This window comes from Acomys russatus, chromosome 12, assembly GCF_903995435.1.
Source record: "Acomys russatus chromosome 12, mAcoRus1.1, whole genome shotgun sequence".
In the NCBI taxonomy this organism is placed as follows: Eukaryota; Metazoa; Chordata; class Mammalia; order Rodentia; family Muridae; genus Acomys; species Acomys russatus.
In genome coordinates this window covers 48,376,752-48,392,754 of record NC_067148.1, presented here as the reverse complement: position 1 = coordinate 48,392,754, position 16,003 = coordinate 48,376,752, and positions in this window count along the sequence as shown.

Genomic DNA, 16,003 nt, shown 5'->3' with positions numbered 1-16,003 from the left:
AACTTGGCCTTCTTGACAATTCTAATAAATGTTACTCCTTTTAAAAAATGTATGGTGATGTCAAAAGGCGTCTTTAATACTACCCCCTCTGCAAAGTATTTTATATTTATATGTCTTGAGGAAGTGGTATATCAAAACTTACAGAACCACTCTTTATTTGAAAATGTAAACACTACCCCATTGTTTGATGTTCTGTAAACATTTTCAATATTCATCATCATTTATATTTTCCAACACAATTTTCAGACTACTGTCTCAATATCTTGTTTTATTTGTTAGTAAAATGTTGTGGTTAATTTGTAGTATATTCTAATACATGTTTATTATTAGGCTATAATTCAGTGTTTTCAAACCCACTAGCAATCAAGAAAAGCAGAGACACATTATATTTTAAAATAGCCTTGTTTCACCTGGGGCAGCACAGATATTAATCCCTTAAACTATCTCCCATATCTCCCTGCCCCAGTCCCATGCCATCTGCTTCTAATAATTTCTATCGAGCTGCCTCCCATCCATAATCCCAAGTACTTGTTAATGTTCTTCATCTGAGCCAAATACTACATCCATGCCCGCCATGTATTTCTTCTCCACTTAACCTATGGCTGCAGCCTCCTTCCTTCTCCTTGCTTTCCTTTCCCAAGAACCTCTCTGTCTCCCAAACCCAAGAACCTTAGCCATGCCTATCTCATTTGCCCTACCCAGGTGTATTGACTTTTTATTGGTCAAACAGGAATATGTTTATAGGCAAGGTAATAAATATCATTTTAGGGTATATGTATCTGCGCATGTGGGCAGCAACCAGATAAACCCACAGCAGTCAAATACACATTAATTACAAAAATATGTACACATTTCTATGACTATGTAGGAATTTTAACATTGTTTCTATTTGTTCACACCAGTATGTTGAAAGGTGTACAGTTCTCATATTTGAATCATCATATCAAGGTGTCTTTCAAACATGTAAATCTAATTCACATGCTTACCAATAACACATGAAGTTAAATGTTTCCTTTCTCCTATGGACACTTTTATTATGTAATTTAAGGAAAAAAGATTTAAGGTATATCCTCAACTACATAGTACTGGTTTGTTTCTTACTAATTCTTAGTTATTTTTCTACTGCTGTGATACGACACCATGAGAAAGGCAACTTATAGAAGAAAGTGTTGGTTTGGCGCTTACAGATTCAGAGGGTTAGAGGCCATAGCCATCATAGCAAGGAGCACGGCAGCAGGCAGGCATGGCACCGGTAAGGAGATCAAAGCTCACATCTCTGAGACACACACTGTATTCCAGAAGAATTTGAGATCACATTAAAATATATAGATATATGTGTGATTGCTTAATAGAAAAAAATGTGTATTAATCCATGTCAATAACAAGATGAGCAAAATTATTGTAAGACATTTACTACTACATTCTATAGAACAATAGCAAAAAAAAATGAATTAGGGTCTTGAATAATTTTGCTGACACGTTGAGATTTTTTTCCAAGTAGCTAATGAATACTTGCTGAATATATGGTATGGTTTTAGGCATCAGACATTTGTCAAAGATCAAATTAGGCAAGTCATATTCTAGTTAACTTATATTTAAGTAGCATAGATGCAATAAACAAGTTTATAAATATATGAGTTAAGCTACTTAGAAAGCTTTAAGTTTTTTCAAAAATGAAGAGGTGATGGGTATTTTAATTCTATCTTAGAGATAATATGACTGGTTACTTTTTGTAGCATAAAATCATTCAAATAAAAGCAATAAGAGGGGTTTCAAGTAAAATTGGTAGATTAAACTCTTTATCCTGTGTCTCCATTTACATCACCACTCAGAGAGCCCATGCCTTTGGCAGTAAGACAGAGCAGGCAGAGGACAGACTGCTTATGGCAATCAATCATGGCACTAGAATAATCCCTCCCCTGAAGACGGTGTGTGTGCACTATCATTTTCCACAAATGATTGGAACTGCTGATTTGTAATCATCTCTCTTGTATTCTGTGGGGAGACAAAGAGAATTAAACTTTGTATCCAACGAAAGTTAATCGGAAATGGAAAGAGTAGAAAACAACCAGACATACTGCTTTTCCATAACTGGCTAATTCAAAGAATTCCCCCACCATTCGGGGAAATTGTTTTCAGACTTCTCAATCAGACCTGCAAGTCTTCATTGCACAGTAAAGAAATGAAAGTTGAGTGTGATTTCCTGAAAGTCAGAGATGAGGCAAGACAAGTTGAGTATTTATGAGTCTCTTACATGTCATGCTTGAAACTACAGAATGCTAAACAGACTACTGATTCACTAGAGAGGTATTCCCAGTCATCTCAGGCGTGTTTACAACAACGTACACATATATCAGCATGCCATAAAATAGAGATGCTCACTGCCAAGGGCAAAGTTAGAACTATGAATGAAGAAAATACCTTCCGGTGAGATCCAAATGAGAAGAAGTGAGTGACACCATTAGTTCTTCCAATGCACAGTACAGGAAATTTCACATTAAAAAAAAACCTGAATACTACTGTTGTAATTAGAAATTAGTAGCAAAATATGACTAAAAACTTCAGAGTAAAAACACCACACAGAGGGACCTAACTGAGATGATGTACCAAATTAATGATTAGTTGCCAGAGGACCTCTGCATGCAACAACAGAAAATATTTTTAAATGTGTATGTAGCAGTGTGGGAAAATAAATATGTAAATATCAATGAGAGGTCCTTAGTTCAAAAACTTTTATTGTAGTGTGAGTAGAAACCTGAAAAAGTAAAGTGCTGCAGAAGAAAAATAGTGACTTATGAAATAAAACAGAGAATTTTTCAAATGAAAGGTTACTAGGAAATCATCCCATACTCTAAGGGACAGATAATTAACATGATGCATATAAGACCAAAGATACAGGAAAGTTCTTGTCGGATGGAACTATCTGGGGGAGCAACTGACACAATGTTCCATACAAATAAAGTCTTCTGAGTCAAGTGTGTCAGAAGAAACCTATCTTGCCATTAAGATTTTTGCAGAAAGAAAACCTGATATTACCCATAGTTATTCCCTATTACTTTCTGTTTGGAATTGATATTAACAAAAAACAAAGTTGTAGGAGAAGTTTTTCATGTCATTTTTCAAGAGCCTCTGTTCCTGTTCTTTGATACTTTAGACAGCATTATGTCTCTTGCTCTAAAATAAACATTCTCATTTACCTAAATGGGACCTGTGGCCTTTGGAAACCTCAAGGCCCACCTTCAGTGACAAGATCACACCTCCTAAGACTACCTACACAGTCCACCAACTGGAGACCAGACACTCATTCCAAGAGCCGATTGAAGTCATTCTCATTCAAACCCCATTGCCTATCCATTCCTAGTTGATTCTTTTTCTGTGGCTAGGTCTTGTAAGCTCTTAACTTCAGAGCTAGTGCCACACCTGCCTGCTGCCATGCTTTCTGCCAAGGTAGCCATGGGCTCTCACCTCTAGGACTAGAAGCCTCCAGTTAAATTAATTAAATAAGCCTTCAATTAAAACTCAACATGGTGGTTGGTACTGATTGCCAGCTTAACAGAATCTAGAATTATCTAGAAAACACACCTATGTGCTTGAAGCGCACCTTTACTGTGAGGCCACCATCCTTAAGCTATGGCATGGGCTGAATTCAAAAGACACTGAACATGCAACACTGTTAGCTTTCTGAATATGGGAGCTATGTGACCAACTACCTTGAATTTCTGATAGCATGCCTTCCGTGACTCCATTACCATTATCTGTGAGCCAAAACAAACCCTTTATTCATCAAGTTGTTTTGCACATAACTTTTTATCACAGCAACTGGAAAAGAAACTAATGCACTACACAATATGATTTAAAAAGTCTACTTACAGCAAGCCAACCCTCCACAGTAGCCCTATAAAAGTATGTAAAGTAATAACATTTGCACAATCTACTAGCCATTCCATTTTAACAAACCAGAAAAATTATTTCTATAAAAGTAAATGTTCTTTCAAAGTTTGTATATTGATTTAATGCCACTGTAATATTAATTGAAATCATTTCTTAAATAGCTTTATTCCTTTTCAACTATATACAGGAATGAATATGATAAAAAGTAAATTTGATGTTTGCCAAGAAAATTAAAGGTAAAATAAAAATTTAGTAAAACTTACCACAATTAGCAACTTTTAAGTAATGTAGAGACATTAAATCAAGTTCTTGATTCAAATGCAGGGCAAATCATCAAAAATACAAAGAAGATACCATCCCATTATTCATAGAAACCTTAGAACAGGCCCATATAAAAAGATTATGATGACCTATCTCAGTCACATCATCCAATGTGGTTATGGATTAAGTTGATATGTTTCCTGCATAAACTTTTTACATAAAAATTCTTCCAGAGGCAATAAATAAACAAAGGCAAGCAACAGTCACAGTTACTACTCTTATAAACAGCTATGTCTTAGGTAGGACTCTTTGTTTGGACTATGTGAAGAAAGTAGGACAATATTGATTGCATAAATAATGAAACTTGAATTTCCGCTGCAGCAAATGAAAACTGTGTTAAGGTAGAGATCTGCTAAGGACAGACTTATCATCTTACTAACAGCTGACACTTGTTTGTGGATTTCATCCCTGTCTCCTGCTATGTCATCTCTTCAATTAAAGAAGGACCATATAACATTAATCCCTATTTTATTGATCATTCTCATTAGGGCACCACCTCCTTCTGTTTAGTCAACAGACTCCCTACTTATAAATAATCTTAAATAGTGAAATCATTTCCTCTGATGTAATAGACACACAATAGCTTGGCCTGCACAAGTTCAGAGGATGAGATAAAATTGTGGTTCTTCCACTTGCACACTTTGAAAATGATAACAGAAAAAAATTCAATATATATTCTCTTAAAGGTGGATAGGGTTGTTTTGTTTTCCGGTAGAAACACTGTATCTGTAGTAACGTACTTGTTGGTAATATATACAAAACTATAGGCCACTAAATTTCTGTGATTGAATGAAGTTTCCAAAACTCTGTCCAAGTATGATCTAAAGAGACTACTGATCTAGGCCCTTTGAGAAGTGAAACTTTTCGACAATACAAAGTGGGAAATTGTGATCACTAAGCCAGAGTTACCACTGTGATGTTCCCTGTGTATAGCTTATTCAGAGACCTACAAAAAAGAACACAAAGTAAGCTGGGGGCCTCTGAAGCTCCTACCCCATGCTTCTTCAAGGCTGCAAACCTGTGAGCTATTCTTGTGGTGGCCTTTGATATAAAATACTGAAAACATTGGATTATCCTAAGAATACCATTTTAAAAGGAGGAATTTCTAGGATTGCTCTTTTTTTCTACTGCTGACCCAGAAAGACCCACCAGTCCATAGGTAAGCAGACTGAAAGTGTGACAGGACCATCAGAGGTGCCTCAAATATAATCAGGAACTCAGAGACACCACGTTCCACAGCAGGGATAAAGCCATCACAGTATTCACAAGGCAAGCATCAGCTGGGGAATGCCAGCTATGTATGATGGAATATTCCAGGGTCAACTCACTATTCCAACCTTCCTGATCTATCTCCTCACTCTTGGTGAACAGGCATAGAATTTTTTCCACCACCAATTTTAGACAAGTGCAGATAAAAAGACATAATTGTCTGTGAATATAAGTTTTAAAATGTAGATGTTCTGATCAAAGCTCTGACTACATTAGTTCATTTAACAATGTGGTGGACAATGCTATTTCTTAATCACCGCCCCAAAATTTTAGTTACAATAACTACCCTGGATTCCTTACTCTAATGCACTTTGCATTAGGTCCACAATGCTCCCAATCACCATGTCCTGGTTCATACCATATTATGTCACCCATCAATCATCTCAGAGCCTTTTTCATAATAGTTACTGGAAGGCAAAAGAGACTAAACAATCCTTTCTGTCTGACATGGGGACATGACCTGTGGAATGTTCCACCACAACTCTGTAGGCATCCAGGTTACCTGAACACTGTTCCAACTCAAGCCGTGTCACCTCTCCTGTGTCTACAGCTTAAATGCAGAATTAAGGATGCACACACTGCCAGCTTGAATTACTTCCCCCTCTATTGTACAAGTTGTGTCTCTTGCCAACCACAGCTGGTTGCTATGCTGGAGTTTGATCTCCCTTCCTGACTAAAGAACAGGATTTATCTCTGCAAAGGGAGGAAAGGATTTAATTGGTGAATAGCAGTCACTTTGCTCTCTTACATTCAGTGAATTTACAACCGATCTCAGCATTTAAAAAAATAGGCCTTCAGGCAGGAATAGCATTTGAATCTGAACATCAACCATCTATCTACCCAAAGTACTCTGAGTCTGGTGAAGTTCAGTTGTTACTTAGAAAGCCTTAATGGGCACCATGGGACCCTAACACATTGGCTGTCTCACATATTGAAGCAACCTGTCAGCTTTCTAAAGAACAAAGGCACAATCCTGCAAATCTCCAGGTACCTATCAAGGTCTGTTTCTATTTTTTAAGTTTTGTGTATCCTACATTAAAATTTAAAGGTATTGTCTCTACCAAAATTACAAATAAACTGTTTACATGAAAAAGAAATATATGGCAGACTTTTTCAGAAATATAAGAATTTATTTAAAGGGCAATAGTATTAAAAGAATAATGATATTGCAAATCAAGATGGGGAGAATAAATAGCCCACTGCACTGAGGTAGACAGAGGGACCCGAATAGAGGAAATGGTCCAAGCTCCCTAAAAACTGAATGTCCACAATGCCATATGCTCCCTTGAACAGTGTCCTGTGGAACAGAGCAATGCCAAGGGTGCTTTGTACTACACTTTTTGAAAGTCTGTTGTAAACACTAACAGGCAGAGACAAAGTCTTGTCTATTGGCTGCAGCATGTTTGTTTTGTTCATAGGGTAGAAGGAAACTAACTGAAACTTTAATAGAGATTGCTGAATGCTGTAACTGTGACAAGTGCCATGAAGCCACCTGTGAACACATGTGTATAAATCATCAGAAGCCTAGTCCTTGAGAAATTGAAGACTTTCTTGTCCACAGTTCATTCTCGCTCTCATTCGCTCTATAACCATATGTTAGTCATAAATAATAGTAAACTTTAAATTTGGTGTAAAGAATCACCCAGAGATGGAGTCTATCTCAAGTATCCATAGTTAGGTAGCAGACTTTTTTTCTTATTGTTTTTTAAGACAAGGTCTCATCATGTATTCCTGGCTAGTCTGGAACTCACTATGCAGATAAGGATGGCCCTGATCTGCCTGTTATAACTATAGAGCTGTGGGAATCACAGAAACAAGCCACCACACAGCTGGTTTTTAACATTTTAATTAAAACTTTGCCTTAAAAAATATTCTTCTGTTTGTGTCTAAACCCATGAGAAAACTGACTACAGTGTATTTGGTATATCAACATGAAAAAAAAAACAGAATTGAGAAAATGTAGCAATTCTGGGAAAGCCACTTTAGTAGTGACAATGTTTATTTTTTATTGATTCAGGCTTATATATATTCTTTTAATAAGACAGTAAGCTGATTTTATTGTATGCATGACACCATGGCTATTTGTACAGGAAAGAAGATTGCAAATTACTACTAATTAGGTATATGGACTTGGATACAAGAGATGAGTGACCTGTTATGGGGAAATGAAAAAGAGTTGTGCTTCATTTTGGAAGGAAAAGAAGATATCATGAAAGTTGTACATGTTTAGTGTCCAGTAGGATGTTGGGCGATGAGTGCTGAGTTAAGTCAGCATTAACTGGATAGAACAAGGAGGAAACATGAAGCAAACAGCGCCTGCTCGCTGTGCATGCCATTCAGATGTGGTTTGAGATTAGAAACGAGAAAAGTATGGGGGGACTTTGGACAACTTGGTAATCTCAGGTTTCCAGTATGGAAACTAAGATAGAATTGATCACTTTCATGCATAAATACACAAAGCAGAAATACTAGTATAAAGTAGATATTCAGTGAAACATAGCCATCATCATCATCATCATCATCATCATCATTATTATTATCGAGTATATAAATAAAATAATCAAAATGAGGATTAGTACAGCCAACATCAATAAAACATTTTAAAACATTGCAAAATGTAAATGTCTCCATAGTGAAAGATTCTGAATATGAGATGAAATATTAGAATATTGCAACAATGCTAAATTCTAACAACGTTGTAAACATTTTGATTCAAGATGGTCCATGTGTTCAGCCTATTTCCTATGGCTGAAGCATTCATCTGCACACATACAGATTATCAAATAAATAATACAAAAATGTCATCAGTATGTCTAATCTCTTGGACCCCTGCCTTGTGTTTGGCTATATTTACTCATTTTCATTCTTCTAGCTCTTTCCTCTTTCTAGTCATGTCTCTTTTATTACTAGAATCACAGATTTTTAGATTAATTTTGTGAGATAACACAGGATTCATTTGGATGTCACTGACCCATGGAAAACAGAGTGAAGTTAAGGAAAATGTGTCATGATTGATCCAGTTTGAGAAGCTATTAAGTACCCCAGCAGTTCTCTTGATTATCTCTTGGAAAATACCCAATATACATAACTGAAACAAGAACTTACTTAGTACAGAAACTTTAACAAAATGCAGTTTTGAAGGTGTTTCCTTATAAGTTAACAAGTAAAGAAGATCATTGTTAATTACTATTTTGTATGAATTTTGCTAAAGTTAACTGTAAAGAAACACCTACTGACTAGCAATTGAGGGGGAATATAATATCCCCAATCCAAAACCTTGAAGAACGGGCACTGCCATGGGGAGCGAACAGATATTTGTATGTTTGCAATGTGTGTTTTAGATGATTAGGACTGGGTAATTAAAATAGCATATTTGTGAACTTAATACCATTAAGATTACCTTCGAATTAAATAGATCTCAAAAGTTCCTATTTGTTTCTTTCAAAAAGTTGTCAGGGTTTTAGATTTATTTTAGATTTAGAGTTACTGAGTCCTAGCCATGTTGAGAGAACATCGCCCTTCCACACTTACCTTGATCACATTGAAACTGCTGCCAAGAGTTTAGCATACAAAGAGTTTATACTGCCCTCTACTTACCAAGGGTAGAGGATGTATTTCATCTCCCAGTTTAACAGTCTTTACTTTTAATACAGAACCACCAAGTCTGCTGGGTCTGAGTAATCTGGTGGGTACCTGTTTTGTTTTGCTTTTAAAATTCAAGGTCTCAAAGCCTGTTGTCTAGTAGTCACTTTCCTTGGTTAAGTCTCCCCTGCCCGCCAACCCCCCACAACTTTTCAGAGCAAAGGAATAAAAGCCACTTGTTTGAACCCCTGAAAAAAAAGAAACAAGAACTTCATTTCCATTTTGCACTTCAACACAAAATCTATACAAACCTATAATCTTTTACCAAGTAAATGTGTTAGACACTATAGGGGTACATTTTTACTTTCCTGAATGACAAGCATCATTTCACCTGAACCATTCCTATGCAAAAGTCTAATAAGTTAAATAAGATTAAAGTGCATAACTGTAGCAAATAATAAAAGTGTGCTTAATATATGGATGATATGGGCCACCAACATTAAAATGTAATCAAAACAAAAACAAACAAACAAACAAAAAGCTTGGTGAGGAGGCATATGCCTGTAATCCTAGCACTCTGGGAAGTAGAAGCAGGTGGATATCTTTGAGTTCAAGGCCAATCTGGTCTACAAAGCAAGTCCAGGACATTCAAGGCTACACAGAGAAACCCTGTCTCAAACAAACAAACAAACAAACAAACAAAACACTAAAATCTACACCAATTATTTATTGTTATTCCTTAAAATTCAGATTATTCCATATTCCAGAAACATGATTATTCTTAAAACTTAAAACATCACGCTGCAGTGCTCTCTGCCATCAGTTCCATAAAATATAAATTTAGATGTGGGGAAAAACATACAAATTTGTGCGATATTCATAAGGATAGAGAATAAATGTCTCCTATGTGTGGTGAGGTCCATTAAATGAAAATATTGATTTCATTCCTTGATAAAACTAGCATATGTGTATTTGTATACTTTAGAGAGTCTTACTTGAAAGGATAAAAATAGATATTCGGTGGAGAATAAGGCAAACAATAAGAAGCACATGTAAACGGTTGCAAAATAGACTGGCATTTGAAGAGAGAAAAAGAGAAGAGAAAAGGTTCTGTTCTGAGAAAAATCATTGACCCTTTCCCCTCCCTAAACACGCTCTGATTAGCTCAATAGCGGTCTTTATCTCATCCAATGTCTTCAGCCTTGAAAAAGCACTCATCTCTATGCAAAGCAATTAAGAAAAGCATGTGTGCTGTACAAGGTAGGTTCTCAATAGCGATGTTTTGACCATCCAGAACAACATGAAAAGAAGATAGGTATTAATGAGCCCCATATGCTGGAAATAGAACACATCTTAGGAATAAAAGGCTTTGTGAGAAAGGGCTTAATTTTATCTCCGAAGGCCACAGAGTCCTCCACAATTGCTTCGTTTTTGGAGATCATATGCTGAAATTAGATAGTTCTCCTAAGCTTGCTTAGCATTCGCAGAATCAGGGCAGCCAAAAGAAATCAACTTTAGCCTGATTTGAAATTCTAATTGTTTCTGCGTGGGTCATTATTCCTGCAGAAATTATTGCAAAAGAGCATACTTATTTAATTTTCTCTCTTCAATGCTGCTTGTTGCTCTTAAGCATAGGAGCAATGCTGAAGCTCGCCAAGCAAAAGGTTAAAGCTTTAAATTATTTCAAACAGTTGAGTGGAAAGCTAAAGTAATAAACTCTCAAAGCCAGGCTTAATACTGCAACTTATGTTTAGATTTTTAATTTTAAATTACAGCTTAATATTATATTTCATGTTATTTACTAAAGCTGATTGTAATGCTTACAGGAAGCCAAATGATAGTTCTGGTGTCATACTCTTCTTATTTTCTTTCCCAAACCTGGCTTTCACTTTGTCCCCTTTGAGCAGCAGTTGGTGACCATCCTGACCAATGGTAAGAGATGCAACTCCTGAAGCCAGATAATATACAGTAATTCCTCTTCTAGTGGAGTAAGCCCTGGAGGCCCTGTGTAATTCTCAGCTGCCCGGGAACTACCATGTTGTCAAGAACTCATGGCAGGAGTAAAGGGGGGGGGGTGGGGATCAAGAAAGAGAGAGAGAGAAACAGAGAGACAGAGAGACAAAGAGAAGTGGGCACATGAGGATTGTCTATGGAAGTCTGTCATCCATTTCAGGCCCTGGCTTGCAGATCTTCCAGCTGAGTCCATAGAGATGTTGGATCAAAGATAAGCTGACCCACAGTGCTTTCAAACAAAGTTCCTACATCACAGAATCTGTGCAATTAATAGATGGTTTTTGTGCAACTGGGTTTGAGTACATTTTATTTTGAAATCACAGTAAAAGGAGTGCAAAAGAGACAGAGAAACAGAGTGGGCCAGGGCACAATGTCACTCTGAGTGGCTCCCTCCTCTGTTTTGTCTTTAGGCGTGCTACTACCATGCTCATAGCAAGAGTGGAGTCCATAATAAAAACCCATATGCCATCAATTCACAAACCTAACAGACATAGCCTTTAAAATCTTTGGCTTGTTAAAATCAAGTGAGGTAGAAAAATTTCCCCCAATGTGTCCAAGATGTCTGTTCATTTTTCCTGGTGTTATGGCAGTACACATACACACGGCACTGTCTCTAACATCAGCAAAGTTAAAGCAAATACTGTGCCAAAGAGAGCATCACCTTTTATCTCAATCTGAGAGTTCCACTGCCTACTCCCAGCCATTCTTCTTTTAAAAAAAAAAAAAAAACCAGCTATTCTACTCCTTGGAATATACCCGGAAGATGCTCCAGCACACAAGAAAATTTGCTCAACCATGTTCATAGCAGCCTTATTCATAATAGCCAGGACATGGAAACAGCCTAAGTGTTCCTCAGTAGAAGAATGAATAAAGAAACTGTGGTCCATTTACACTATGGAATACTACTCAGCTATTAAAAAACAACGAATTCCTGAAATCTGTGGATAAATGGATTGAGCTAGAAATGATCATAATGAGTGAGTTAACCCAGAAGCAGAAAGACTCAAATGGTATATACTCACTTATATCTGCATACTAGCCCAAGGGGCATGTCCCATGAAAGCCTTCACTTACCAGGAAACTGGGACAGAGGGGAGGACATCCTATTGGGACTCTAGATGAGAGAAGCATGGGAGAATAGCAAAGTAGAAGGATCCAGAGGGTCCTAGAAACCTACAAGTAGAACATTATGATAGGCAGATTTGGGCCCAGGGGTCCCGCTCAAACTAAGGCACCAGCCAAGGACAATACAGGCGGTAAACTTTAAACCCCTACCCAGATCTAGCCAATGGGCAGAACATTCTCCACAGTTGAGTGGAGAGTGGGATATGACTTTCTCACATACTCTGGTGCCTCACATTTGACCATGTCCCCTGGAGGGGGAGATCTGGTGGCACTCAGAGGAAGGACAGCAGGTTGCCAAGAAGAGACTTGATACCCTATAAGCATATACAGGGGGAGGTAATCCCCCTCAGGAACAGTCATAGGGGAGAGGAATAATGGGAAAATGGGAGGGAAGAATGGAAGGATACAAGGGATGGGATAAACATTGAGATGTAACGAATAAATTAATAAAAAATTTCAAAAAAAAGGAAGGATAACTTGAGGTGCTTTTTGAAAGGAATCAAAAATCGTCAGTGACAAATACTTATACCGTTACAATTAGTTTTTACTGAAAGATTTTTCTGTTACCTCATTTAAAATGCACATGGCATCTAATTAACTGTTCAGATTTTACTTATTTGTATGTACTAAACAGCCCTCATTATTATAATGGCTACATTCAAAAGATCTTTCAGAGCACAAGATGTCTTTAAATGACATCAGTGAGTAAGAAAAGCTGCAGAAAGGCGTTTCTAATACACAACAAACAAGCATTTATAGAACAGCTAGAATGCTCAGAGGAAAAATCCTGGCATGCTGAGGTATAAATAACACATCAGGAATTTTAGAATAGGAGGCAAGTTCTCCCTTAAATAATGTAGAAATCAATAAAACACAGCAGAAGCATGCATGTTTTTTTCAGAGATATGAGGGATTGGTTCCATATGTTAGGAGGGCAAAGTTATGAAAGTTCCCACGAATGAAGAACAAAAAAGGCAGAGTAGTTAGGGAAGAAGAAAACCCTGTAGAAGAGGCAGCATGTTGAATGTTTAGGACTTGAAAAGCAGTTAAACTAAGAGCTCATGAAAGACAAAGAAGAAAACGTTCCAAAATCATGTGAGTAAAAGTCACTTGAAAGTGGAAGACTGGACAGCTGAGTAACCATCACATGAAAGTGGCAGATGAGACACATAAGTAGAGGTTACATAAAAGTGGGAGATGAGACACCGGAACAGAGGTCACATGGAAAGGAGAGATAAGAGGTCGCATGAGAACAGAGACACCTGGGTTCAATTATAATCACCTTGGTATCTGATGATTCAAGGCTCAGAGACAAGCCTGAGCTTTCTAGTAAAACAGTGAGCTAGGTGGCTCCTTGGATAAGCAAGACAGCGGAAATGAAGAAATAAGTTAGCGCTCTCTGAATTAATCCACATAATAGATAAGAGCTGGTCTACATTGTGTCTCATCCATTCAGGGAATGAAATCTTCCATTTAGATGTTGAACCTCTAAGAAGCAGAGACTCTGAGACACTTCCTTTAAAGCTTTACTGGCTAATTGATCTATTCAAGCGTCTGCCTGTGTGTTTGTCTTGCCTCTGAAGGCCTATGCATGATGTGCCTGCAGAGGCCAGATGAGGGCATCAGAAGGCCTATGCATGATGTGCCTGCAGAGGCCAGATGAGGGCATCAGATCCACTAGAACTGTAGTTACAGACAGTTGTGAGCTAACGTGTGAGTGCTAGGAACTGGACCCAAGGCTATGGCAAAAGCAACCAGCCCAAAGATTGTGAAACTTTACCTTTTCTCTCGCATGTATTATCCGGTATGAACTATCTTATAGTTCTCTGATTAATAAGACAAGAACATAAGGCTCTTAGAATAACTAAACTTCTAGCAAATAATTATTTTGAGTCAAAATAAAATTTTAACATAAAAAACCATGTCATTTTTAATCTTTAATAATAGGTGATGAAAATGCTTCACTATATCACCTAAAGTAGAAATAACATCAACACAAAGTAATATAAAGAGGTTTAGAATATATTATTTATTCACTTGTTATTGTGTTCGGCATCCAACCCTGGCCTCAGGCATGCAAAGTAATACCTTCTTTGAACTTACTCTCCTCCCAGCAAGGAAAGTACCTGCCAAACACCAAATAAAGCACTTCTTTCTTTCTCTTTCTCATAAAACGTAAAGCAATTCTGAAAGCTCTATCAACTCTAAGGATATGTAATACAGATCTAATTTAAAAGCCTAGAGGTGAAGGCTAAGCTTTAAGAATTTGCAGTTGTTTTAAAAAGCAATAAGAAATAAACTACATTTGTCTTGAAGATGTTTGAAAATATATTTTAAAATTTACAAGTTTTGTTTGTTTATTCCCAGTGCTCAAAAACAAACAAACAAACAAACAAAAACCAACCCAAGACAGGGTTGTTGGTTTTATTTTTTTTCTGACTAATTATGCTTCTCTATGAAGAGTAACAGATTTATACCTATCTTGTCTTGTGAATTATTACAGGAACAAAGTAATAATTTATAAACATGAAATCACAACAAACTGACACTAGTGCAAATGTACATGCCATAGTGGGCAGAATGATACCGTGGCATTTATGTGAAGAAGCTTCAGGGCCGTATTTTAGGGGCAATTTGATCAGAGAGTAAAGAAAAACAATTAACATATTGATTAATTTAATTGACATAGAATTACCTTGTCTCCTTCTCCACAATTCTGCCAAAGCTGTCCTCACAATAAAACTCCAGAGGACGCACAGCACATTTAAGGTGACAATCAAATGACCATAGCTGTGAATGTTTAGCAAAAAGACAAATTGGGACCAAGATTTTTTTTTAAAGACAACATCTATCTACTTGTCTATAGAAAGATGCTTTGCCGAAGTCTGGCAACAAAGAAAATAGACATTTCTTTCCAGAATAAAAGTGCTCATATCGTTACTCAAATAAGCAAGCGCCTTTTGTGACTCTCTGGGCTCTTGATGCATTCATCTTCAGTCCTTCCCAGATGTGTCTTTACCAGCAGGAAGTGCCTTGCCTCGTATTGGATATCCTGAGTGGGCCCTTCTGCCTGTAAGAAGGCCACCAACCGTACTGAGGAAGTGCTGCACGTAAGGAGGAAGCGAAGTGCCCTAAGTGTTCCTCCCATATGGTAATAGTCTCTTCATACTTCACCATCCAACTCAAACACTGCTGAAAACCCTCTCCTGCCTACAGAAAGTATGCTGATTTTATCTCAATTGGCCTAATCTTTAAAGCGCTTTAATCTTAAGGGTCTTTATTTGGCTCAGGCTTTTCCACTTGGAAAGATATTTGTGCATGCTATACCTGTTCATTAAGCAACATGTTGGACTTGAAACTCACTTAAATCAATGTAAAAGTATTTCTGTTTTAAAGATGATAAAAGGTTATAAAATTTGCCAATGCAAACTCCTAAAACTGCCGAAGGCTTAATATTTTAAAACTAAAATAGGTCATATGCATAACTTCACTGCCCCTGACTTTGAATCTGTGCGTCTGATCCTTTTTCAACTGTGCATCAAATATTGGCCTGGTCTCTGCATGCTCAGAGAACTGATTGCAGTGTCTCTGAATTTCCCATAGAGGATGTGGTCTTTATTCCCAGGAGTGAACATGGTGCCCTCAGAGACACATAAATATCTAAGGTAACTTGTTAGTGCTTTGACTAACTGCAGCTGCTTTGAAATTATAGTAAACTGTGGCACTGAGGACACATTGCCCAAAGGATAAAATAAAGTGGCTCCTTGGGATATCTATTTATAAATGAACCTTTTTTTTCAAT